This window comes from Notamacropus eugenii, chromosome 1, assembly GCF_028372415.1.
Source record: "Notamacropus eugenii isolate mMacEug1 chromosome 1, mMacEug1.pri_v2, whole genome shotgun sequence".
Lineage (NCBI taxonomy): Eukaryota > Metazoa > Chordata > Mammalia > Diprotodontia > Macropodidae > Notamacropus > Notamacropus eugenii.
Genome location: NC_092872.1, coordinates 253,806,190 through 253,833,077, shown reverse-complemented (window position 1 = coordinate 253,833,077; position 26,888 = coordinate 253,806,190). Strand labels below are relative to the sequence as shown.

General features: G+C 37.1%; 1 pseudogene; it reads left to right on the top strand.

Moving 5' to 3' along the window:
• The first annotated feature begins 908 nt into the window (after positions 1-908).
• Positions 909-26,144, top strand: LOC140515937 (cytochrome P450 2C23-like; annotated as a pseudogene).
• The last annotated feature ends 744 nt before the right edge of the window (positions 26,145-26,888 follow it).

Genomic DNA, 26,888 nt, shown 5'->3' with positions numbered 1-26,888 from the left:
AAACAGAGACATGGGTTCCACCCCAATACAAGTTGGAATACCAACAAGAATAAAAAGACCTTTGATTACAGTCTCAGTCTGAGATCCATGGTTGTTCTCTAAGCTAGAATGTAACAGGCAATCCATGGAGGTCTGTGAGATAGATGTGTTCAGGCTCTGCTTAAGGTGGCATTAGCAGATGAGGTAATATACCAAGGATGATTGGATGGTGAGTATTTTCAATGACTAACACCTGAAAAGGCATCAATCTGAAAGATCAGGGTCTGAAAGACTAAAGCTCTGAAGACATTTAAGGATGTAAAAATTAGGGGAACATAAAAGGTCTGAGCAAGAAGAATGATAAAGGGAAAGATGGGGAGGATCCGTAGTAGGGATGGGCCACTACTCAAAAAGTACAGAAAGAAAGCAGAGCATGTCAATATTTATTTTTCTGTCATCTTATTTTTCAAGAGGAATGTTCTTCAAGGTAGAGAAAGAATAAGCATGATTAAGAAGTCAATTAAGCCCACTGTAGCTTAGGAGATAAGAAGACATGACATAAGCTCTTTAATGGGAGGTCAAGCATGCAGGATCTGACCATCTGAAATTCACCCTCACCTCCTCTCAGGCTGAATTTGGATATTTTCTCCCTTCTTAACTCAATACACATTCATACACCAATAGAAATTTTATTATTGACAGCCTGTGATCCCCAACAAGAACAGCTGGATATAATCCTTCCTGCCTCTCATTCTCCCCATACAATTTAGTGCCAGGTTAAGATCAGAGACAGATTACAAAGCCAGAAATCTGTAGACATTTCTTTAATGGCCTCTTGACCTCTAAACTAATCCTGATTTCCTACAAGAACTATCTATTTGTTGGCTGGGCATTCCTGCCCCTTGTTTTCTACAAATGATAATAAATGTATGGTAAGTGATCTGGTACCCCTCAGAGCTGTAGGACCGTCTCTCAGGGCAATGAATCCTTGGGGGTTCACCAATACTGCCCTCCTGGCTTTGTGTCATTTTCCTTATCTTTGTGTCCCTATGAATCCAGGGATTCCAAAGGAGGAAGCTCCCTCCAGGACCCACTTCTCTTCCCTTCATTGGTAACATCCTGCAGTTGGATATCAAGAATATGACTGCAACATTCTCACAGGTAAAGGGGTTGGATTTGGGATTTGGATCCTAGCTGCTCGAGCTGTGTGTATTTCTGTGTGTGTGTGTGTGTGTGTGTGTGTGTGTGTGTGTGTGTGTGTGTGAGTGAGTGAGTGAATGACACAAAGGCTTCAAACAAATAATTGAATCAGGACTCATGGTGATTTATAGTCCCAGCTTATAGATGGCATGAATCAAGAGCTGTATGAGTGATACCTCCATTAGCAATGATGTTAGGCATGCATTGATTGTTTTGTCAAAACTGTGATAGCAGAAGAAATTCAACAATAGGATAAAATATTGACTTTTTGTAATGCATCACACTAGTCTCTGGGAAAATAAACATGAAAATAAGTCAGTCAATTAATGAGAACTTCATCAGTACCTACTATGTGCCAAGCACAGTGCCAGACACAAGAGAAAAACATATAGTGAATGAAGTAATCTCACTTTGGAAGGAAATGGTTCTTGTCCTCCTAGTGCTTTTGTTGTACTAGAGGGATACAACAAATTCACAGATAAATAATTAGAAGGCAATTAGATTACAGAGAAAGCACTTGTAATTGGAGAACCCAAAAAAGTTTCAAGTAGAAGAGAACACCTGAGCTAGACCCTGAGGGGAATAACATATTCTGAATGGAAGACAAGATAGGAATGAGTGCCTGGCATGGGAGACAGTCTGGGCAAAGGCAAGGAGTTGGGGGATAATATAACTAGCAAGTGGGTTGGGCAAGAATGCAAATAAGATTAGGGGCAATGCAAAATAAATCTGGATAATTAGATTGGAGCCAGGTGTGAAGGTCTTTAAGTGTCAAGTTAGGGAAACAGTAGGGAATCCCTGAAGACTTTTGAGTAGAGGAATGACATGGTCAGAACTCTGCCACAAGAATATTAAGTTGTTAATCATATGAATTGTTCATTACAAAGGAGAAATACTAGACCCACGGGGTAAAAGTTGGAGGTCATTGAGAGAATGGATAAAAATATTTCTAAGTACTTACTATGTGCTCAGTATAGTGGAGATAATATAGAGTATGACATTTCAGTTCTATATCATTAGGAAAGGCCTTATTCTTCTTAGGGCAAATTTACAAAACTGGTGGGAATTCAGTACATTTAACATCAATTTCACCGATAAAAGTCATATCTTTTTTGATACTGAATCATTTTCTTTTCTAGTCTTCAGTAATTATGGCTTCAGCAGCTACAAAAGCAGTTGCCAAGGGTTTACTTCAGGGCTGATGTTGCGAGTGGCTTGGATGGAAGTAGGAAGCATGGTTTGCAGGGTTGGACTGCCACTCCCATGAATCTTGGGTTTATCTGCCTTCCAGGATTAGTTGTTCAGTAATTGGTAGTGGTGGTGGTAAGGAAGGTGAGTCCCTTCTTCATAGTGATTGCTCTTCATTGAAAGGATGATTGCATGGCCTGAGCTAAAAGGATAGCCAATGGTCTAGTGGCAGAGGTTCCCAAAGGGGATGATACCACTTCTGGGGGTCACTGGCATGACCCAGGAGGTGGTAATAACCTCTGGTGCAATTATGGAGCATTGAATAAAAATAAGGTGGCAGTGGAAGCACAAAGAAAGAAAAGAAGAGAAGAAAAATTTTGAAAAACCACTTGTAAATGTTTTATCTGTTGTGTAAAAGAATCAAAGTCATATTGTTTACATTATTTTCCAAATAAACACATAAAATGCAAGTTATAATAGATCAGTTTGTCAAGTCCACCCACAGGTCTTAACAAGCAAGTGTTGGTAGGTGAGCGTGTAGTGCATTTATGTTTGGAAAGTCCAGCATGCATTTGCAGAAACATCTGCATTTAATGGCTTTTTTACAATATGATACTATATCATAGAAATAAAAAAATTTTAAAACCACAAATTTACAATAAATTATTAAATTTAAGCTGCATTATCTAAGAAAATGTTTTGTATTTTTTTTGAAATGACATAAACTTTTCAAAAAACCTTAAAGAGTTAAAGAAAATAGATTTCCAGGGGGCCACTGAGTAATTTTTTGAAAAGGGAACAGAAGGCCAAATAAGTTTGGGAACCTGTGATCTAGAGGGAGGCGTCATTGATGTGGAATGGTCAATCCCAAAATCTCTTGAATGACAGTTCTGGGCTATCTCTATTTGTTTCCAAACTACCTAGTGGTAGTTTGTCCGTTGTCTGTCATATTCCATCCTCTCTTCCCCTGAAGGTTATTTATTGGGTTGACTGGTATGGGTGCCTGTCTCACAAGTCTATTTCAGTAATCTAAGCAAGGTCAAGGGGATGATGATCTTAATTAGGTCAGAAAACAAGTGAGGAGGGAAGACAGAGTAGATGTGAGACATGAAGATGGAGTCTATCAGAATTGAGCACAGTTGGATATAAATAAGAAGGAAAAGTCAAATATAAACCCATGACTGCAAATCAGGTTTGATGGAGGTGCCTCCAAGAGAAGCCTACATCTTAGGTTCCCTCGAGGAAAATGGATATGTTTGGAGGAAAGTGTGGTTTTAGGGAAAAACAAATTAGTTGTATTGTGGATACATTAAGTTTACAAGGTCAATAAGATATCAAGGCTGAGAAATCCACTTCTAAGCAGTTGGCTATGTAGAGTTCAAAAGTGATAGTCTAGTCATATGAATGTGGGCATCTTGTGCTTATAAATGATAACTGAAGCCATAGACGTGGAGATCCCCTAGTTAGAAAGTGTTATGGTGGTTCATGGAATCTCTATGGGAGTGAAAAGGAAAGAGGATCAAGAAAAAGAGTTTTAGTGGGCAGGAAATGTTTGATGATCTAACAATGCAGGTTGAGAATAAACAGCCAGGCATGTAAGAGAAGAACCAGAAGAAAATTAGGAAGGTCTCCAGAAATTTCTTGATTACTCAAGTTCTTACCTACTTTTCCCTCTATTTTGCAGGGAGGGGGAATTTTACTTTGTTTTATTGTTTCTTGATGCCTAATAGAGCAATTAGCCTCAAGTCATCCCAAAGCCAAATTCCAAAAAGAAAAAAAACAGAGTAGTATAAAGACTAATTTCTTTTATGTCAATTCCTGGAAAATTTTGAGAGTGGATCACTGAGAAGGTATTTGGTGAACATCAAGAAAAAAGCATATGATTACAAAGAGCCACCTTTCTTCCTTTCTTCATTAAGAAGAGATAATGCCAGGTTAACTTCTTGTCCTTCTTTCACAGAGATGTGAAACTGACAGAAGATTTAAAGTCCTGAGTTTAAACTTATTTTAAAGAAATCTGCAGACACTGGAAAGAAGTCTGGGTAGCAGAGAATGGGCCTAAGCATCTCTCACAATTCTATAAAAAATGATGTCATGAATTAAGCTCAGAATGATCTGGATAGTGACATTGAGAACAATCAAGAGGGCTGTTTTTTAAAATTTCTGTTTGGGAAAAGTAGGATAACTATGGAAAAGGGTATTTGCTTGGGGTGCATGGGCCAATAATGACAAGAAGGGCAAAGTCAGACATTTTTTATTTGACTATGCTTTTCTCTGCCAAGGAAAATTAACTATATCTTGGAAGTGATGGGAAAAAAATGACTGAGAGGTGATGCTCAAGAGAAATAAGGAAATAGTAAGAGAACAGTTAATTTTACTTAATTAAATTCACATTTTCCCAGTGGAAGGAAATTCACCTTTTCCCATCCTGCCTGAAGCTCCCACCTTACAAAGAAAATCAAATCCCTGTAGCTAATATGTAGCCAAGGAAAGCAAATTCCTGTGTTATTTATGAATGAAAAGTGTCTCTATCTAAACCCTAATCTATCCCATTTCTTTCAGGATGTGTATAGCATGTTTCATTATGAATCCCTTGGCATGGTAAATTCTTAGTATGCTGATGATAGTCCTCAGTGTTTTCAAAGTTATTTGTTTTTACAATGTTGCTTTTAACACATAAGTTATTCTTGATTTGCTCACTTGATTCTACATCATTTCACACAAAATTTCTTGTGTTTCTCTGAGATCCATTCTTCAGCCTTTAGAATGAAATAAGATTTCAGCAAAATCATGTACAGTTTTTCCTGCAATAACATGTTGTATGTTTTCCCCCAAACCACCACACTATCCAAAATTGTGCAATAAAACCCACAGAGTTTATGGGGAAAATTGGGTTAACTGTTCAATAACTTATGCCCAATAACAAAGGGAGTAACTTGATAAAAATGATAGAAGAATTTTTACAATGATAAATGATTAAGAAATATGTAAATACTGTACTGATCTTGGGTAGACTTGTTCTCCACAAACAGATAGTGTATAATGAAGACATTATTGTCACTAGAGCTTCTTTATCTGGGCAGAATATGCCAGAACTTAATCAATCAATAAAATCGTCACCATTGAACATGTACCATATGACAGGCATTGCACTAGGACCTAAGGTTACAAAGACAAAAGCCAAACGATCCATGTCCTCAAGGATTTCACATTTGAATGAGACAAAAGAAACATATGTGTACACACACATACTCATGAAAAAGACCTATGAGAAAAAGAAAAATGACTTACATAGACTATATATGTAACCCTATCTATGTATATCACTGCAATATTATAATAATTTTGTGTTCACTCTTGCAGAACTTAAAGAGAATTAGCATTCATCCATTTGAGGGGCAATAATTCTAGTATGGATATAGATCAGGGAAGTAAGTCAATGGGAAAATGTGAGAATTTTCAAAGTAAACACAAATGCTGAAAATAAATGTAAAGCAATGTTTGGAGGGGAAGGCAGTAGAGAGATGTATCAGGAAAGACCTCATGCAGAAAATGACACTTGAGCTAAACTTGATGGAAACAAGTAAGCTAACACGGAAGGAGTGCCTCCAGAACATAGGGCTCCCAAAAGCCTTGCAAAGCAAGGTTATGGGAGATAGAGTGTTGTGTGAGAAACAGCAAGAAAGCCAATTTATCTCAATCACGGAATAAGTAAAAAAGAAATAATGAAATGGAAAAGGTTTCAGCCAGGTTGAAAGGGTTCTAAATGCCACAGAAGTTTATATGTAGTCCCTAATGTAAAAGGGAACCACGGAAGTTTGCTTATCAGGGGAGAGAAATAAGACCTGTGCTTATACAGTGGCATCTTAGCCAGAAATAAGAAGGTTTGAAAGAGGATGGGTTTTTAAGGTAAGGACAGTGAATTCTATTGTATTTTTATCGATTGTGGGATGTGTGTGGATATTCAAGAGAAATAGTAGGGTAAAATGTATAGATTTGGAAGTTATCTCCATAGTGATAAAGACGTTACTAAGTGTGAGTATGGAAAGAGAAGATGGTCCACATTTCAGTATGGATTATGATTGAGCAAAGGAGGTTAATAAGATGTAATAATATAAGTAAGAGAAAAAAAGACAGAGAGACACATAGAGAGAGACATAGATACAGATAGAGAGAGACAGAGTGTGATGTAAGAAACCCAAAGAGCAGAATAGTGTCAAATGTTGTAAAGAGTTATAAAAGAATGTGGATTGAGATAAGACCATCAGATTTGGCAATGCCAAAAACGTTAATAACTTTGGAATCATCACTTGAAATTGACCAGCTATGACTAAAGAATTATTGCAAAAAAAAAAATTAAGAAATTAGAGGAGAAGCAATGAGAGTAGTTAAATTTTGTTAGGAGATGGCAATCCCCTCTGCAATCTGTGTAACTTTTTCCCATTTCCTCTTATAAAACTGCCAGGTGTCATCTACCAAACATTGACCCCAGAGACTTTTTACAATCTCTTCACACTAGATAGGTACCAATAGAGCACAAAGGGAGATTCTACTTGAGAAAAATACTATGCAACATAATGATAGGGCTTCCCAAGGAGCAAACTAAAAGGAATGAGAATACTATTTTGTTGCCCCACAGCTTATGCCTTTATATACCTAGAATTCATTAATAACATATGATCTCATGAACATATAGGCACTGGCATGTTACAAAGCAGTTGTGGGAATAAATCCCAACTTTCTAAGATTTCACACTGAACTTCATTCTATTTGTTGGCATTCTTTTCACAGCTGGCTGAAAAATATGGCCCCATCTATACTTTTTATTTTGGAACCCAGCCTATTGTGGTGCTCCATGGATATAATGTTACCAAGGAAGCTCTAATTGATCAAGGAGATGTTTTTATGGAGAGAAGAGATGTACCGATATTTAATGATCTTACCAAAGGAAAAGGTAAGTTCAGTTTATGCGAGAGTCACAGAAAAGCAAAATATATGACAGAGTATGTCCAGTAGAATGTACCCCTCTGGAGTATAGTTACTGGTTTCATTTTTATTGTTCTATTTCCAGCACCTACCACAAAACCTTCATGTGATAGGTACCTGTTACTTACCATGTTACCATTGTATTTGGGGCTGAATTGAATAAAATTAAACTCAATCAATAGACTAAGCCAGAAAATCCAGTCACCATACTTCTCCCCCACCTCTAATGTTAGAGTGGCCAATGTCATATTCTTCTCCTTTGTCTAGGAGTTATTTTCAGTCATGGAGAGAGGTGGAAACAAATCCGCAGATTTTCTCTCATGACCCTAAGGAACTTTGGGATGGGGAAGAGAACCACTGAAGAGAGAGTTCAAGAAGAAGCCCAATGTCTGGTGGAGGAGCTCAGGAAAACAAAGGGTTGGTTTTCAGTTATTTGCTCCTGGGCATGTGGGGTCCAACTGCTCAGCCATTCCCAGTCCTAAATTGCATTGAGAATTATTTTAAAATCTCTGCCTTGGTTGACTGAACAAGTTAATAACTCTGCTGGGACAGAGAACTCCATTTTTTTTTCCTGTACTCAAGTATTACGAGCATACTTGCCCTCTCAATAAGCGGTAAAAAAGATTATGTAGGAGAAAAATATTCATTAGCCTTAAAGGAACTAAGTACCATATTCAGATATGAGTAGCAGAGATGCACAGACTCTACCTCATTAGAAACGTTCCTACTGAAGTTGCTTTCCCCCCACCTTTGGTAAATTTTTCCACATTAGGTCAGCCCACTGATCCCACTTTCATCCTTGACTATGCCCCATGCAATATGATCTGCTGTATCCTTTTAGGTGATCAATTCATGTACAATGATGAGAAACAGGTAAGTTCAGAGCTCCCTTCTTATTCTGGGGTTATTTGCTGAGTTTCAGAAACAGGATCAGTTTACTATAGGCTCTCATCTCTTAGAAAGATTTCCAACATCCATGAGAACACACACATGTACACACACTCACACATTCCCACACCATGCACCAAGGACAACAGCATCATGCAATGTGTTTGGTTCTCAAATAAGATGCTAGGTAGATATTCTGTTCTTATTAGGCATTCAAACTAGTTCTAGGTCATAAAAAATTTAGGATACTGGGAAATGTCTGATTGGGGGCTGGTATATGCCCAGTAGGATAGCATTCATTGATATGGCCAAGGAAAATAGTTATCAACCAAGAACCTTCCTTAGCCATTCCCAGAGAATATGGAGAAGAGTTGATTAAAGTTCAATGGACAAGACTCTTAGTCTGACAGCCTATACTGACTCTGGGAGTGTTCTGGCCTAGCACTTACAATAGAAAAACATGTGTCTATTTTATAGGATCAAAGCCTCATTCCCTGAAGCTAGAACTAAGAACTAAGCTAGAAATAAGCTAGAACTCAATGTTCCACTGAGAGTCTGGTTTAACTCTAGGTAACTCTAGTTAAACCCTTCTCTGGTAGCATGTAAACATTTTGAGGATGAGGACTGCTTCATTGTTGTCAATATCAACGTAGCCTAGAACAGGACTTGGTTCATAGTAAGCACTGAATAAATGTGTGATGCATTTTGTTACCTTAATGAGAACTGAACTGAATTATTTGGATACCTTGATGACTATTTCTCTTCTTTTTTATATTGGCTATCCCAAGGTAACTAGATTTTCCTTAAGTCAAATATCAACTTCTTTTGAACAAGCACATAATAGTCTGCTTCCTGCTTTCCTGAGTGGGAAACATAGCACTAGACAAATTAGTTTTGAGATATTTGCAAATTTAAGGTTAGATTGAAGAAGACTTATGTAACTCTTAGGATTTGTGCAGAGTACCTTACTACTCTCAAGTGCACAAGAAGGCTATTCTTTGCTCCTTGGATTAAGAGATCACAAGATCAGATGATTGAAGAGACAGAAAAGAATTTAATGATTAGAGAGCTAGAAATGGAGTCAGGAAGAAGGAGTTTAAGACCTACCTTATGCCTTAACAGTTGCAGGGCTCTTGGAAAGTCACTTCACCTCTCTCATCCTCCGTTTTCTTTTCTGTAAAATGGGCATGATAATAGCTCCTACCTACCAAAGTTGTTGTGTGACTCAAATGAGCTAATATACGTAAAGTACTTTGGCACATATGCACTTCTACATAAATGCTAGCTATTGTTGCTCTTATTGTAATTATTTTTGTTGCAGAGAGTGGGAAGCTGAAGTACAGAGAAGTAACATGACTTACTAGAGGTCACCGTGAATGTCACAGGTCATGCATAATGATCCAGCTCTCTGACTTCAAATCCAATCATCTTTCTATTTAATCACCGTCTGCTAAAGCATTCTCTGCTTAGTCTTCACTCACTCAAATCAAAGTCAACTGCAAGTCATGAAATCATTTCCCTGATGTCATGCTCCTCTTCAAAAACGAAGAAGAAACACAACCTGTGAGTAGAACAAGCTGCCTGCATGGCGACCTAGCTAACTGGGTAACTCAGCTCATCTTCTCTATCTCCCTCTTGCTCTTCCTTTCCTTTTCTTCTCCAAAGGAAAGTACATTGTGTTGGTCAAAAGCTGCCCAGTTAACTTAAAGTTTACTGGCTAGCTTTCTTCCTTCCTTCCTTCCTTCCTTCCTTCCTTCCTTCCTTCCTTTCTTTCTTTCTTTCTTTCTTTTCCTTTCTTTCCTAAAACCTTAAACCCCGTTCACTCTGAAGTCCATAGATTGGACCACAGTAGGTACCTGCCCATGCTCTACTTAATGGCTATCTTTGGACCCACCTTGCTTACAGTGAATGTCAATGGTAACTGTTTCTCTTTGGAACAGCAACTCTGAGGGTCTAGCCCTCCCACACTGACTTTTTTTTCTTTTTCTAATTCATGAGACCATCCTTTGTCTGTTTCTGAAAGAGATCTATTCATTGAATGGACATTACATCACTCTAAGTGAGTACCTGAAAAGGCCTTAGCTTAAACGGGCCAGGGTCTCCCATTGTATCTTTGACCATCTCCACTAATCCTGATGAACATCTGGTGACTGGATGCAGATGGCTCTGGAAGAGAAAGTGACATTGGTTACCTTGCACAACCCTCCCTCATTCAAATCAAAGTCAACTGCAAGTCATGTCATCATTTCCCTGATGTCATGGCCCTCTTTGAAAATGAAGGCCAAACACAATATCGACTAAAGAATAGAAAACCTCATCTTCATAAAGCAGATATGAAGTAATTTAGCCAAAAAAGATGAATCTTTAACATCTCCATGTCTTTTTGTTGATATTGTGAATTTCAGCACTATGTTCAGCCCAAGCCTCCTTACTCTTTTCAAGAAGAGTGAGTAGTGATCAAGTTATGAAATGATGACCTTAGTTTCCTTCTTAAATTTTATAGGATTCAGAGATCATCTTGCTCTTCACTCATGTCCTACACTTTTTATCTGATAACCATCAATGCCACCTAGAGAATGGAAGTATCTTGGTTTGGGGCTACAGAAATAAACAAACTAGAGTTTCCCAGGAGGTAGAAAACAGTATCATGTTTTTCTTGCATTCTGGATCATCCAGTCTGGCATCCTCTTAACTGTTAAGCTTGATCCAGATACTTCTCCTCTTCACATACTGTATGACAATCCTAGAGTTTGAGACATTCTCTGTCCCAGAGTTAAACTCTGTGCTTCTTTGACATTCTGGTTTTGTTTCCCCTGTTCCCTATTCCTCAAGTGTCCTTCATGTCCCCTTTTGACCTGTTGAATTTCTGCCTATATATTAAAGTCCAACTCATGCCACCTCCTTCATGAAACCTACTTTGTTGCCTGCAATCAGTAGTCTCATGTTGCTGGATATCCCATGGAATCTTATGTGCACCCTTCCTATGAACCAATCATGTATTATTTAAGACTTATCTATGTCTGTTTACCTTATTCCTCTTCTAGAAAATAAGCATCATGCAAGCAGGGATTGCATCTTTTATAAATGTTTTATCTTTCTGAATACCTAACATTCTGCTCTACATTGATTAAATACTTTACAATTATCCATTGAATTGACCTAAATGGATTAGTAATTGATTAGCACAAACTCATTTAGTTGAACTTATGGTGTGAAAGCTCATTAAACATCATGCCCTCTGATTTTCTCCCTTCAAACACACAAAAAAATCATAAAGCCATGCCATGGCTTCTCCACAGTGGTAAGAGTTCCAGATTCTTTGATAGCCCAGGATCACCTCCATGCCAGGACTAAACATAATAGGAGAACTTAAGTGGAGGAAACTTATCAATTACTACTTACTCCCAAACTGACTTTTTAGTTAGTTAACTACAACAGTCATTAGATTTAAAATGAACTCACTTAATTCATTAGCATTTCTGTATTTTAGCAATAAAAAAAAACAAGAAGGGAAAGAAAAAGGAAATTCCATTAAAAATTATAGAAATACTCAGAAGTCTACTTACCAACAGGCACACAGGAACTTAAAAAATACAACTATAAAGTTCTCTTATGTGGAAATAGAGTGACCTAAATAATTAAAGGAATCTTAATTGCTCATAGGCAAGCTGAACTAATATAATAAAAAGAGCAGTACTCAATTTATTTATGAATGCCATGCAAATCCAAGGATTCCTTGATGGGACTAAAAAAGTGATAGAATTCATCTACAGGACAAAATTTCAAGAACCTCAGGGAAATCATGAAAAGTGGAGAAAAGAGTCTAGCAGTAACAGATCTCAAATAATGTTACTATATTTGAAAACAGATAAATGGATCAGTGAAATTTGATGGGATATATTGCAAATAAAAACAAGCTAACCTGGAAGCCTATACCCTAGTTCCTGGGGTGGGAACTCACTATTTGACAAAAAAGTGCTGGAGAAACCAGTAATTATTCTGGTAAAAAGCAATTAAGACCAAGAACTCATGTCTCATATACAAGGATTAGCTTCAAATCGTATGTGACATATATAAAAGATCACATCACATACAATGTAGAGATAAGAGGAAAAAAATTATCTTCCAGATGTATGCATATGGAAAGAGTTTATGACAAAATAATGAAGTTAGAGAACCACAAAAGATAAAAGGAGCAATTTTAATATGTAAAATTGAAAATTGTTAGCAAAAACAAAGTAAAAAACAAAGCTAAAATTAGTAGGGAAACTAACTTGGTGGAAAATATTTGCAATACTTTTCTCTAATAAAAGTATTATTAACAAGATATATAAAGAATTGATTCAAATTTATTATAGCCATTTTCCAACTGATAAATGGACAAAAGATATGAACAAACATTTCTCAAAGGAAGACATCCAAGTAACAAGCAACCATATGAAAAATGTGTTACAAATCATTAATAATTAGAGGAAGTAAAAATTAAAGCAAATATTACTCTCATTTGGCAAAGTTGAGAAAATAACAAATGACAAATATTGATGGAGCTGTATAAAACCTGGCACAGTAACATAATGTCGGTGAAGTTATTCTGGAAGTCATTTAGAAGAGTGCTTCAAAAGTCATTAAACTTAAAAGTCATTTAAACTTGCAACCACAAAATCCTCTCTTAGTTTTAACCCCAATAGACATCAGCAAAAAATAAAAAAGTTTATATACTTGCAAAAATATAGTGACTTTTTGTTGTGGTAAAGAACCGGAAATTGAGGGGGATGCACACCAGTTTTGAAATGGTTGAAAAACTATGTTATATCAATTTAATGAAATACTATTTTACTTAAAGAAATAATGAGAGTGATGAGTTCAGGCAACACTTGAAAGAAATGTGTAAACTGATGCAGATTGATACAAGCAGAACCAGAAGATCACTTTCTCCAATGGCAACAATATTGTAAGCACAAAAAAATCTTAAAAGACTTAATTATTCTCATCAATGCAATGGCCAATACTTGTGACAGAAGAGCCAAGATAAAATATGTTGTCTGTTTTCTGAAAGAGAATTGAAAGATAGAATATACAGAAGGAGACATACATTTATGGACATGGACAATGTGGGATTTGTGTTTGACTTGACTATTCATATTTGTTGTGACAGGTTTTTCTTTTTAATTCAATAGGCATGGAATAATAATGTTTATTAACTGACATAAAATGGAAAGAAATTGATTTTACACTTTCTGCTCTACAAAGAATCTTTCTCTTCCTCTCACTTCAAGTGCTCAACTTCTCTGATGGTCAGAGCTTTCCTTTTTCTGAAGTCTCTAATTAATTCTCCTCCCTCCACATCCCACACAATTCTAATCACCACCTTAATTAGAACTTGACAGAATGTTGTGCTGCCAACATTCCATTTCTGGAGAAAAAAGAAACATTGTCCTCTAACGAGGTTTCTTTCTCTCCTCCAAGCTCATTTGAGACAAAGAAATGAAATTGTTTCTCCCTGAACTTCACTGAAGCCAACAACTTCTGACTTCCCTAGTTCTGTCGTGCACAACCCTGAAACTTGCTCTGTCCAAATAGGATAAGATGTTTTGTCTGCTCCTGGCTGCTGGAAAACTGCTCATCATTCATAACTAACACCAAATCTTTCCTGAATGGATGACTTAAAAAAAAAAACAAAACACGTTCTGCGAGTTTACAGACCTTGAGGAGTTTTTGTAAAAAATTGGCCCCAAATAGCTTTCTTAAAAATGTGGACAAGTCCTGACTTCTCCTTGCAAATGTTTCCAAATGCATTTAAACAAAGGTAAATAATGCATTTTAGAAGGGCTGTGGGAAAAGCAGCACACTGACTTACTCTTGGTGTATATGTGAATTGATCCAGTCAGTCTGGAAAGCAATTTGGATCTATCCCTCCCATATTAGTATACTTATATATCTATTGATTAACAAATTATGTATATCAGTAAATTATTAGATTCATAAATTATACATATGTGTGTGTGTATCCCTTGAACCAAAAATAACACTATTTGACCTGCGCTCAAAAAGATTTTTTTTGAAAACTTAGGAAATATGAGAGGCAGAGCCAAGATGACAGAGTGAGAGCAACTACTCACCTAAGCTCTTAGACAAATTGCCTCAGATACCTCTAAAAAGAGAATCTGACCAAATTTTGGATGTGCAGAATCTAATACGAGACAGACTGTGGAAATTTTACAGCCCAGGACAGACTGGAAGATTGACGGGAAGAATCTACTCCACGAGATTGGAGAAGCATACAGCACACAGCATAGCATCCATGCCTGGGCATGGTAGAGCAGGAAAGCCCCAGGACAGTGTGAGGAAGAGGCAGCACAGCGAGATAGCAGCTCAGGGCAAGAGTCAAGTGAAGCCAAGAGAGTGAGAGCCATGGAAGGAGGTCCAGGTATCTACAGCAACTATGCCCCAGACTTTCAGCCTGTAGATTGAATGTATGTAAGTCACCTACTTGAACATACAGAAGCAAAAATGACAAAGTGATCAGTAAATGTTCTTTCCCCCTCTCCTTTTTCACCTTGAAAAGACCATAAAATATTTCCCCAAAAAAAATCCTGGATCAGTGGGATCAGGAGAAGGGGCCAACAGTCTCCTAGCACCTAAGGTTAGGAAAATAGCTAAGGGGGATTCCTCTTACTGTGACGAAGGACTGAGGTGTCCCAAACAGCCAGAGCTCCAGGGGCATGGAGCCTCACACTAGGACCCGGGTGTGCCTAAGCTCTACAGGGTAAACGGGAAGACACTATAGCAGCCAGGATCGCCAAGCACTGAGCTTGCCTTGGTCTACCTCAGCTGAAGAGATGTCCCGTGACCAGAACACCCCTCCCCACACTTAACAAGCTAGTCCCAGGGCTAATCCAGGGAAACAGAAAACAAAAAGAAAAAAAGCACCTGCCCTTAGCTTTCTCACACCAGCAGCTCAACACCAAGTTCTCCAGCTTCTAACTGAAAGAACCAGAGGTCACAACACACAAAGCCTCACCATCATGAGCAAGAAGCAAAGGAGGAAGGAAAAGATCATAGAATCTTTCTATGGGGACAAGGACCAAAATACAAATACCAAAGAGGTCATTATTGAGACTATACTCCCATCTCAAACTTCAGAAGGGACTATCAACTGTTCACATGCACAAAGAGCACTCCTGGAATAGTTGAAGAAGGAAATAGAAGAAAAAATGGCCAATGATTTTAAAAGCATGAAAAAAGAACTGACTGAAGAGAACAGCTCTTTAAAAAGGAAAATTGAACATATGGAAAAGGAAGCACAAAACTTAACTGGGAAAATTGGACAAATGAAAAAAGAAGACCAAAAACTAACCGGAGAAAATAATTCCTTTAAAGGAATAATTGGACAGATGGAAAAGGGGATGCAAAAGTTAACTGAAGAAAACAATTTGATGAAAATTAGAATTGGACAAGTAGAAGCTAAAGACTCTATGAGACACCAAGAATCAGTCAAACAAAATCTAAAGAACGAAAAGATAGAGGAAAATGTAAAATATCTAACTGGAAAAGCAACTGACCTTGAAAATAGATCTAGGAGAGACAATTTAGAAATTTTTGGCCTTCCAGAAAGTCACAATGAAAAAAAGAGTCTGGACAAAATCTTCCTGGAAATCATCAGGGAAAATCTGCCCAGAAGTGCTAGATCCAGAAGGCAAAATAGTCATTGAAAGAATCCACTGTTCACCTCCCAAACGGGATTCCAAAATCAAAACCCCAAGAAATATTGTTGCCAAATTCCAGAGCTATCAACTGAAGGAGAAAATACTGCAGGCAGGTAGAAGGAAACCATTCAAACATCAAGGAGCTGCAGTCAGGATCACACTGGATCTTGCAGCTTCTACATTAAAAGACTGAAGGAACTGGAATATGTTACTCCATAAGGCAAAGGAGCTGGGACTCCAAGGAAGGATCAATTACCCAGCAAAGTTCAGCATAACACTTGAGGCAATTCAGTTGATATAAGGGATTTCCAGATCTTCCTGATGAAAAGACCAGAACTCAATAGAAAATTCGATCTTCAAACAAAGGTCTCAAGAGAAGCACAAAAAGGTAAACAGGGGGAAAGAAAACTTGTTACTCAATTTGGGCAAACTCTTTGCCTCCCTATAGGGTAAGTTGATACTCATTAGTCTTGACAATTATATATCTATTATGAATTATAAAAGGTATATACAGAGAGAGAGGGAATGGGTATAAAGTAAATTTCGTGATGATAAAAATGTGATTTAAACATATGAAGGGATTGTAACAGGAAATGTGAAAAGGAGGAATCAGAAAATGGTAAATTACATCTCAGAAAGAAGAATAAAATTATATTACAGTAGAGGGAAAGAGGGGAGGGAAATGAGCATTGTTTGAGTGGCATTCTTATCCGATTTGGTTCAAGAAAGGAACCGAGAAATTAAGTATATAAATTTAACTACCTCTTAGGCAGTAGGAGGAGAAGGGGGAAAGCGAGGAGAGGGAAGGCTAAAACGGAGGGAAGAAGTAGTAAGGGAAAAGGGCAGTAAAAGGGAGGAGGGCTGAAAGAAGGAAGGGAAGACTGCAGGAGGTGGTGGTCAAAAATTTAAACTCTATTGCAGAGGGGAAGAAAGAAGGGAGAACTAAAAGCAAAAATGGTGGGAAAGAGGATGGGAGTAAAGATACAGAGAGTAATCTTAACTGTGAATGTGAATGGGATGAATTCTCCCATAAAAAGGAGACAGTTAGCAAAATGGATTAAAAGCCATAATCCAACAATGTACTGTTTATGAGAAACACATTTGAAACCAGGGAATACACACAGGATAAAGGTAAAAGGTTGGAACAAAATATATTATGCTTCAGCTGATGTAAAAAAAAGCAGGGGGAGCAAACCTAATCTCAGAAAAAGCAAAAGCAAAAACAGATCAAATCAAAAGAGATAAGGAAGGAAACTATATCCTGCTAAAAGGAACCATAAACAATGAAGCAATTTCATTATTAAATATATGTGCTTCAAGTGGTATAGTATCCAAATTCTTAGAGGAGAAGTTAATGCAGTTACAGGAAGCAATAAACAGCAAAATTATACTGGTGGGGGCCTCGACCTCCCCCTCTTTGAACTTGATAAATCTAACCTTAAAATAAACAAGAAAGAAGTTAAGGAGGTGAATAAAATTCTAGATAAGATACATATGATAGATCTCTGGAGAAAATTGAATGGAGATACAAATGAATATACCTTTTTTTCAGTGGTACATGACACATATACAAAAACTGACCAGGTACTAGGACATAAAAACCTCACAGTCCAGTCCAGAAAGGCAACGGTAGTCAATGCATCCTCAGATCATTATGCAATAAGACTAGTATGTAATAAAAGGACATGGACAGATAGACCAAAAATTAATTGGAAACTAAATGATCTAATCCTAAAGAAGGAGTTGGTTAAACAACATATCATAGAAACAATCAAGAACTTCATTCAAGAAAATGACAATGATGAGACAACCAACCAAATTTTATGGGATACTGCAAAAGCAGTTCTTAGGGGAAGCTTTACATCTTTGAATGCCGACATGAATAAATAGAGAAAGAGGAGATCAATAAATTGGGCATACAGCCGAAAAAGTTCAAAAAGGAACAAATTAAAAATTCCAAAGCAAATATCAAATTAGAAATACTGAAAACCAACAGAGAGATTAATAAAATTCAAATTATAAAAACTATTGAATTAATAAATAAAAGAGATGGCTTTATGAAAAAACCAATAAAATTGATAAACTTTTGGTCAATTTGATTTTAAAAAAGAAAGAATAAAACCAAATTACCAATATCAAAAATGAAAGGAGTGAACTCACCTCCAATGAGGAGGAAATTGAAAAAATAATTAGAAATTACTTTGTTCAACTGTATGCCCATGAATTCGACAATCTAAATGAGATGCATGATTATTTTAAAAAAATATAAATTGCCCAGATTAACAGAAAAGGTAGTTGAATACTTAAATAACCCCATCTCAGAAAAAGAAATTGAAAAAGTCATCAAAGAACTCCCTAGGAATAAATCTCCAGAGTCAGATGGATTTAAAAGTGAATTCTATCAAACATTTAAAGAACAGTCAATTCTGATGCTATATAGACTATTTGGGAAAATTGGGGAAGAAGGAGTGCTTCCAAATTCTTTTTATGGTTCAGCTATGATTTTGATACTGAAACCAGGAAGGATTCAAAACAGAGAAGTAAAATTATAGACCAATTTCTCCAATGAATACAGATGCAAAAGTTTTAAATAAGATTTTAGCAAAAAGAATACAGCAACTTATCAGAGAATAATACACTAGGATCAGGTAGGATTTATACCAGAAATACAGGGCAGGTTCAATATTAGGAAAACTATTAGCATTATTGATCATATCAACAACAAAACTAACTGAAACCACATGATTATCTCAATAGATGCAGAAAAACCTTTTGACAAAATACAACACCCATTCCTACTGAAAACACTAGAGAACACAGGAATAAAGGGAACTTCCATAAAATAATAAACAGTATGTCCCTAAAACCTTCAGCAAGCACTATATGCAAAGGGGATAAGGTAGATGCATTTCCAATGAGATCAGGGGTAGAACAAGGGTGTCCATTATCATCACTATTATTCAGTATGATACTAGAAATATTAGCTGTAGCAATGAGAAGAAAAAGAAATTGAAAAAATTAGAATAGGCAAAGAAGAAATTAATTTATCACTCTTTGAAGATGATATGATGATATACTTAGAGAATCCCAGAGAATCAAGTAAAAAATTACTTCAAATAATAAACAACTTTGCAAAATTGCAGGTCACAAAATAAACCCACACAAATTTTCTGCATTTTTGTATATTACTAACAAAGACCAACAGCAAGAGATAGAGAGAGAAATCCCATTTAAAGCTATGGTAGACACTCTAAAATATTTAGACTCTGCCTGCCAAAAGAAACCCAGGGAATATATGAACAGAGTTACAAACACTTTTCGCACAAATAAAGTCAGATCTAAGCAACATCAGTTGCTTGGGGTGGGGGGGGGCGAGTGAATATAATAAAAATGACAATTCTACCTAAATTAATTTACTTATTTAGTGACATACCAAACAAAGTATCTGATAATTATTTTCTAGAGCTGGAAAGAATAATATCAAAATTCATGTGGAAGAACAAGTCCGGAATAGCAAGGGAGCTAATGAAAAGAAATGCTAGGGAAGGTGGCCTAGCTCTACCAGATCTCAAATTGTATTATAGAACAGAAATTATCAAAACCACTTGGTACTGGCTAAGAAAAAAAAAGGATAGAGAGGTGGAATATGCTAAGTACTCAAGACCCAGTAGTCAATGACTATAGCATTCTACTGTTTGATAAACCCATGGACCCCAGCTTTGGGGATAAGAACTCACTGTTTGACAAACATTGCTGGGAAAACTGGATAAAAGTATGGTGGAAACTAGGCATAGACCAATGCCTGCCACCTTACCCAAGAATGAAGTCCAAATGGGTACATGATCTAGGTATTAAGATTGATTGTATGGACAAATTGGTGGAACAAGAAATAGTGTATTTATCAGATTTATGGAGAAGCAAAGAATTTTTTACTAAAGAAGAGATAGAAAGCATTATTAAGTGTAAAGTGGATAATTATGATTACATTAAACTGAAAAGTTTTTGTACAAGCAAACTCAATGCATCCAAGATTCAGAGGGATGCAGAAAACTGGGAAAGAATTTTTGCAATTAGTGTCTGTGATAAAGGCCTCATTTCTAAAATATATAGAGAACTCAGTCAAATGTACAAGAATATAAGTCATTCCCCAATTGATAAATGGTCAAAGGATATGAACAGGCAGTTTTCAGAGAAAGAAATTAAAACTATTTATAGTCATATGAAAAAATGCTCTAAATCACTATTGATTAGAGATGCAAATCAAAACAATTCTGAGGTACCACATCACACCTATCATATTGGCTAACATGACAGAATAGGAAGATGATAAATGTTGGAGAGGCTGTGGGAGAGTTGGAACACTAATCCATCGTTGGTGGAGCTGTGAGCTGATCCAGCCATTCTGGAGAACAATTTGGAACTATGCCCAAAGGGCTACAAAATGTGCATACCCTTTTACCCAGCAATATTGCTTCTAGGACTGTGTCCCCAAGAGATCGTAAAAATGGGAAAGGATCCCACATGTACAAAAAAGCATTTATAGCTGCACTTATTTTGGTGACCAAAAGCTGGAAATCAACGAGATGTCCATTGGTTGGAGAATGGGTGAATAAAGTATGGTATATGAATGTAATGGAATACTATTGTTCTATAAGAAACTATGAACAGAAAGACTTCAGAGAGGCCTGAAAAGACTTACATGATCTTATGCTGAATGAAAGAAGCGGTACCAGAAGAACTTTGTGCACAGGAAAGACCACAGTGTGCAAGTTTTTTCTGGTAGACATGGAACTTCATTGCAATGCAAGGACTTTAAAAAATTCCCAGTGGTCTTTAAAGGCAAAATGGCTTCCACATCTGGAGAAAGAACTATGGAAATCAATCACAGAATGTAGTAGATCATTTTCTTTTGTATTATGTTTTGATTTGTTATATGATTTCTCCCATTATTTTAATTCTTCTACACAGCATGACTACAGTAAAAATATATTTAATAACAATGTATGTGTAGAACTTATATAAATTGCATGCCATCTAGGGGAGGGAATGGACGTAGGGGGGAAGTAGGGGGAAAAATTTAAGTTATATGGAAGCGCTTGTAGAACATCAAAAACAAATACGTTTTTTAAAAATTTTTAAAAAAAGAAGAAAACATGAAAAATAGAAAACCATGTGCAAAATGTTGAAGCAACTTTTTACATCTGCAAAGTACTGGGAAAAAGGAACTTTTCATCAATTGATGGATACCTAGGCAAATTATGGCATATGCATGTAATAGAATTTCACTATATTGTGAAAAAATGATGAAAGTGAGAGTTTCAGTCCTAGACAAAATTTAGGAATAGATGCCAAGTAAAGGGGGCAGCTAGGTGGAACAGTGGATAGAGTGCCAGGCCTGAGGTCAGGAATACATCTTCTTGAGGCCAGATTTGACCTCAGACATTTACTAACTATGTGAACCTGGACAAGTGACTTAACCATATTGTTCTCTGTAAAATGAGCTGGAGAAGGAAATAACAACCCACTCCAAGATCTTTGCCAAGAACATCCCAGTCATAAAGAGTCAGATACTACTTAAACAACTTAACAGCAACAACAAAGTGAGCAGAATCAATTTGCAACAACATTGGAAGGACAAACCCCATACATGTATAAATAACTGAGAATGCAAAGACTCATACTGATTTCAAAGGAAGCACAGTGAGCCATGCTACCAACCTCATGAGAGTTTGGGGAATGGACTCAAGATGGAGGATGTGACACACATTTCTAGCTAATGCCATGGTGGGAATTTATTTTGCTTGACTATGTATATTTGTTTCAATAGATGTGTTTTTCTTTTTTTTCCAAATGTGCAGAGAAAATGAGAGAGAAAATATATTTTGTTAACGAAAAAATTAATTAAAATTAAAAAGAAATGTAATGCCTTTGAATAAAATATAGTAGCTTATAATTAGAATTTTAGAGTTATTTCTTCTTGACCATAAACTCACTTGTGGGTTTTTTTGGGTTTTGGAATGTCTGTGTGTAACTCTACAACTTTTTACCAGCATTCAGAGCATACCTCCCTGGAACACATAAAACAATTTTTAAAAATATTAAGGAAATGTAAGGTTTCATTTTGGAAAGAGTGAAGGAATACCAAAAGATATTGGACCCCAACAACCCACAAGACAACATTCACTGTTTTCTCTCCAAAATGCTGCACGTAGGACGCATAGGGAAAGCACTTTGCTCATTGAGCAAGGCCGATTTCTAAGGACTTTTAACAGATCACTCTTTCAAAGTACAGGAAGGGACATTGGAGAGTCTCAAGGTATCCACTTACCCCATTAACTTTCTAGTAACTATGCTTTCTTTGGTCTATGTCCCATCTCTAAACTCTCTCTGGAAAATGAAATAGGAAAAGTTCCACTTTGCTGTGTGCTGAGCTGCTGATTTGGCCTTTCCTGTTTGGAGGAGGATATTGTATTGGAGAATGATCATAGTAATCAGTTAATAAATATTTACCAAGCACCGACCATGTGTCAGGCACTCTGTTAAGTGTTTAAGATACAAAAAAGAGGCAAAAGATAGCCCCTACCCTCAAGGAGCTTATAATATGATGGAAGAGATAATATGCAAACAATTATGGATGGCCCTAGGTGAAAATGACCAATTTCTAATGCTAAGATCCTCAGCTCCAGCACCTTAAGACACTGAGACATTAGTTGAGATATATACCTGGTGAATGGCTTAAATTAGGAAGACAGTGAAAGCACTAGCACCATCAAATTCAAATGAAAACATGTACTTTCTTTGACAATAATAGAAGGTATTAATATAAAAGATGTAAAGTTTGCACAAATATTACTTACCATTTTATTTCATTTGATGTCTTGTAAGGGAGGTGTAGACATTATCTCCTTTTTATAAATCATAGGATAATAGATTTAGAGGTGTAGGAAATTTTAGAAGACAGATAATTTATGATCCTCAATTTTCAGGTTAGCTAAGTAGGGCTTAGATAGATTAAATGACTTGCCTGAATTTGTACAGAGTGTCTACAAAGAAACATAAAAGCAGTTCTTCCTGACTCCTATCACTAAACCACTGCAAGGCATTCTATTGCTCTTGCAAATGTCTTTGTAGCATTAACTGAGTAGAAGGAAGACAATGAGTCCATCTGAGAATCATCTTAGGTCACAGGCTCTGTTGGGCATTCCTAAGAAACCAGGGAGTTGTAACAACAAGCACCCTGACGCATCCAGGATGACCAGTTAGCACAAGTTTTTAGATCTGCCTTTCTAAAAGGAAAGCAACTTTTGAGGGGTCAACAATCTTCTTTAATTACATTCACCAACAGAGAAAATGCAAGCCAAAAAGTAAAGACCAACCAACAGGGCTTCTAACTATCTGAACATAAGCAATAAATACATCAGAGATCAACAGACAGATTCAACTGTCTGACCATTAATTATATACATAGTTAGCAGAGAGAGAAGCACCAACATCTCAGTTTTCAAAGCTGGGGGATTTCTTAATGGCTACTCAGTCTCATCTGGCACATGAACCTTCTTCCAATGAGTAAGCCCCAAAGCAAAATCTCACCTCAGAGTATATATGCAATGTTTTAGAGTTGCAGGGAGTCATGATCCTCATGACTTAGTGCCTCATTAGAAATTAACACAATATGTGGGGCTTCCTACAAAACAAGCCTCCTTTAATCAAGCTCTCCTTGATGAACTCCACCTGGGGCCTATTAATAGGAGGAAGATCTTTAGCTCTCATTACAGAGGTTCAGTGTTTATTTATATTTTTGGTCTCTGCAGCAAAAATTCATGAGGAAATTGATCATGTGGTTGGACATAATCAAATTCCTTCCATGAAGGACAGACAAGATATGCCCTATATTGGATGCTGTGGTACATAAAGTATAAAGATTCATTGATCTCATACCTCTCAACCTGCCCCATGCAGTGAATAGGGACATCCAATTTCAACGATATGTCCTCCCTAAGGTCAGTAGTCACAGAAGAATCAAATCTAGTGTTGGAAAAGATATTAAATATCATCTGTTCCAGTGATCTAATTTTACACATGAGAAAATTGATTCCCATTTTGATGATCTCCCATGATGTTCTCCTTAAGGCAGTCCTTTGTTATTACAAACAGCTTACTTAGAAGTGATGCTGAAAAGAATGAGAGGAAAGTGTACACTTATGTCTGTTCTCTTTCCTTCTCATTTACCACAGCAATATTTTGGAAAGAAGATATCCAAGGAAAATAACACAGTGAGATTGTGCAAGTGAAATTTTTTAAAATATCATTTTCTCTCACTAGACTGTTAAGTGGATTGTGTAAATGTTATAATCTGTTCCATTGTGTATATGGAGACACCAGCCTCAGGTCAAATGGCTTGCCTAAGGTTATTTAAAAATGTTGGGGCACAGATTATACCTAGTTCTTTAGATTCTAAAGTACTACTTGGAAGGATTACTAAATAAACATTGATCAAACTGAATTAGATTGAAGTTTCCTAGCAATGAATCAATAGAATTATTTTTCCTTGAAGACAGAAGGGAGCATCCCACCTAATTTCACATTTAATATATCCCATTGAGTGCATTGTTCATTTCACATCATCAAGGCTTCAGTAAGAACCTAATATATGAGAATTGCTGGGCTGAGTGCTGTTGAAAAGAGGCAGAAAGAGAAGGATATTTGGTCACTAAGGGCTTTGGCTTCTCCTAGAGGGAAGAAAATTTGGAAACAGAAAAGTCTTCCCAAAGTGCTATTTCTTTCCTTAAGACCCAACTTGTGATTTGATTGGCAGAGTGGCTTCCTGCTAAGAAACTCCCTCAGGAACAAGCCTGCTACGCCCCTAGAAGCTTTAAGCATTTCCTGGGGCACTGAAAATTCACATGTCCTACCCAGAATCATGCAGGAAACTGGTGCAGACACAAAGCATAGAGCAAGGAACTGAGGAGAGAGAGAGAGTACAAAGATCTCTGGGCCTTAGCTAAGCCAAGCCTTGAAGAAAGTTGGAGATTCTAAAACACTGAAGTCAGCAAAGAGTGCCTTCCAGGCATGGGACATGGCTATTATAAAGGCATGAAAACCAGACTGGAGACATGTAAATGGGGAAGAGCAGTTTGATCAGTTTAGCTGGACCCCAAGGAGGACATAATGGGGACAATAATGGGAGCATCAACCTGGAAAGTTAGAGTGAAGTCTATGCTGATTTTCAATGGCTTGGCATCTAAGTCTATACCACACACAAAGGAGTGTGCATTTTGTACTAGAAACATTAGGGAGCCACTAAAGCTTCTAGGAATTGGCATACAATGGATACTCATGATGATAACTCACTTTCCCCTGGAATTTCTTTCCTCTAGGGAACAACCATCTACCCACTGCTGTCCCCAGTTTTGTATGACAGCAAAGAGTGTTCAAACCCTGACCAGTTTGACCCCCAGTACTTCCTGGATCAGCATGGGAAATTCAAGAAAAGTGACTATTTCATGCCTTTTTCCATTGGTTAAAAAAAAAACAAACAAACCCTTCCCATTGCTACCTCTTACTCCAAAAGGAGAACCCTATATTGTCTATCACCCTCCTCTGGCTGAGCCTCCCTCTGGTAATTTTTCTGAGGATGCATTGCCCCACTGTGGCCAGTCACACATTGTCTTTTCTAATATTCTCATGGTCTAGTTTCTTCTCAGGTGCCTCAACAGATGAGTTGATTCTTTTGACTGCCTCACTTGCCTCTTTAGTTTAATGGAACTATGACTCCACTGTCAAATCCACTGCACAAGTGCTCTTCATGGGAATCATGTGAAGAGGGAAATCCTTCCTGCCTCGTAGTAACCACTTATGGCTGATAAAACTCCCAATAGGAATTCTCACTATTTCAGCCCATTTACAGTCATCTCTTTTACTCCCTTACTATTGCCCTGGTCCAATGAGTCTGTTTCACTTTGCCTGACACTGATATTGTACGAAGATTTCTAAGCACAATTTTATTTCTTTCCAGGAAAATGGCCTTGTCTTGGAGAGGGACTGGGAAGGATGGAGCTGTTTTTGTTCTTTTCCACCATTTTACAGAATTTTCCCCTCAAACCAGTTGGAGATCCAAAGAAATTTAGCATGACAACCAATTATGTTGGGTTCATCAATGTTCTACCACATTATCAACTATACTTTCCTCCTCAGTAAGAAAAGTTGATTTGGATAAATTAGCCAGCTGGTTTTGTCTTCTAGACTCAACGCTCTCATATTTTTGACTTGATCCCCTTGAGGGAAAGGCAAATTTCTACGTATTGATTAAAATGTATTTTAATTTTCAGGGACAAGATAGACTAAAAGAGTGCCTCGTATGTGATTCTGTAATGGGGGATGGCTTATAGACATTCGTGTGCAGCCCTCTCACTAATATCTACAGCCATATCCTCAATTCTAGTTGTAGGATGTAGAGGAAAATATGTAAGACATCACCCCCAAAACCCATGTTAATTTGTACTTTTCAAATATCCTCAAGGATGATCTTATTTTATGAATTTAGGGTACAATAAATACAGCTGGGTTACTAATATCTCTTGATGTCCAATTATGTGCTTGTGATTTACACTGAGAATTCATGATTTCAAAGGCATCAGGGTAACATGGAAGGATTGCTAACTTTGGGAGCATAACACCAGGTATCAGTCCTGCCTGTAATGCTAACAACTTGTGTGACCTTGGACAAGTCACTGCACCATTTGTGGTCATCAGACTCTTCATCTCTCAAAAGAAAGGGTTGGACTACATGGGCTTAGAATTTCTTAATGAGTCTCCATCTGTGTTGCTTTGATTAGTGGGGATAGCCCATTCATCTATCCTTTGGGTCTTCATTTCATCTTTCTTCTCACTTTCCTCCTTTCAGTATCTTGAACCAATAGTAAACCAGTTCCATCTTAAATT